Source organism: Octodon degus, unplaced genomic scaffold (genome assembly GCF_000260255.1).
Source record: "Octodon degus isolate 3935 unplaced genomic scaffold, OctDeg1.0 scaffold00181, whole genome shotgun sequence".
Classification (NCBI taxonomy): Eukaryota; Metazoa; Chordata; class Mammalia; order Rodentia; family Octodontidae; genus Octodon; species Octodon degus.
In genome coordinates this window covers 647,080-648,937 of record NW_004524757.1, presented here as the reverse complement: position 1 = coordinate 648,937, position 1,858 = coordinate 647,080, and the positions used below count along the sequence as shown (strand labels likewise).

At 35.3% G+C, this 1,858-nt stretch overlaps 1 pseudogene; it reads right to left on the bottom strand.

The window, feature by feature from the left end:
- The window catches only part of LOC101569699, a 6,791-nt pseudogene extending 5,065 nt beyond the window's left edge, over nucleotides 1-1,726 (bottom strand).
- Between the last annotated feature and the right edge of the window lie 132 nt (nucleotides 1,727-1,858).

Genomic DNA, 1,858 nt, shown 5'->3' with positions numbered 1-1,858 from the left:
CAGGCATTTCATTTAAATATTGTAGGTGTGTGAATTCAGCAAAATAATCCAATATAGTCCAGTAGTCCATAATAGTAGTGGGTTATCTGTGTGAATGACAATGTCAGAAGTTGGCTTGAGCCTTCTACAGCTCAACATATTAATGTGGCTTTACTTTATATACCTCGTTTTATCCTTTTCTGCTGAATTGTTAAGACCAAAATAAAGCAAGAACTATATAACAAGAAATGTAACTTTTGTATCTGACAAGGTCAGTCAAATCCCATTAGGATTTAACCTGAAATCCTGTACCGCAGTTTGTAGATCCTTTGTCAGTGTCAGCCATGTGGATGAGTCACAGCCATTACTTGACCAATTTGCTCACTGTGAAAGCCTTAGAGAATGTTCTCACTCCATGTGACTCTTCTTTGGCACACTCTACATCATCGATCTCTTTCTTCTTTGGCCCCATAATCTCCTTGATCAGAAAATTTGGGACACTACTGAGTTACATGATGTCACAGTACAGGTTCTCCTATGTCCTGAGTCCTCACTGATCTTGGATGTCTAGGGCCAAAATGTTGGCTTTCCTTGCAGCCCTTCTTTTCACTAATTTTTGATCTGCAATCTTAAGTTGTTAACCCTTCAGAAGAGAAGCTTAATGATATTATTACCCTGTAACATAAGCAGTTGAGCTTAACCTCATTATCTATCTGAATATCAAACATCTTAGGCATAACATGGCACAGGTATTTTCCATCAAGTATTGATATGTTACACTTTAAATCCCTGCAGAAAGTGAAGAAAAAAATGAAAAATAAAAAATAGGAAAAAATAGGAATAAACAATTACATATGTTTACACAGAAATTTAGAAATCTAACCATATACAGCATTGTAGCAGGACAGTCCTATGACATTTTTTTCCTGTCTCTTGTTTTTATTTATTACCTTTTTTTTAAAAACAAATATTTACTTGAGAGACAGTATAGAAATAATTGATAAGATGTTAGAAGCAATATGTATTTAGAAGAACAGAATGACAGGCATTCCAAGCATGGCCCTAGTATTACACATTGCTGTCTTCAGTGCAGTTGCTTAGTTCACAGGTATCAGCATATATAGTTAGTCAGGGGGAGCATCCTACCAATTAACTGCTAAATGACAGTATTTATCACCATAGGATGGGAAGAGTATTAATGCTCATTATTATCCTGTCTTCTGTATGTTTCAATAGTTACTATGAAAAAGAAATATGTTTTTCCCTACCTTATTTCTTAACTTTTCTCCTTTTTCTGTTTGTTGTTAAATCCTTAAGTTCTGTTTCTTTCAATTTAACTGTATGTGTTAAACCTTTCAGGGTTTTTTTATTGTTGTTTGTTTGTTTGTTTTTTGCAGACTTGGTGATGGAACTCAGGCCCTTGCACTTGCCAGGGAAGCGCTTATTCTACTCAGCCATCTCCTCAGACCCATTCTTTTGAGTTCTTACATTAGGGAGACAATATGATATTTACCCATGTGGGTCTGGTTATGAAAATAATATGAAAAAATAGTTGCATTATAATTTCAGTTATAAAGTAAGTTTCATTGACTCTGTTATAGACTTAATTGTGTCTCACCAAATTTCTATATTGAACATCAAATTGCCCATACCATGAGACTGTATTGTAGATAAGGCCTTTATGAGTATGATTAAAGTTAAATGAGGCCACAACAGTTGAGGTCTTATTGTGCAGAATTGGTGGCATTATAGAGACACCAGAGATCTTTGTATCTATCATATGAGCTGATATCCATTTGCAAGCTAGAAACATAGCCCTCAACAGAACCCAACCATAGGGATACCATAGTGTGGCACTTCTGGGATGTGGTTAAAGCTA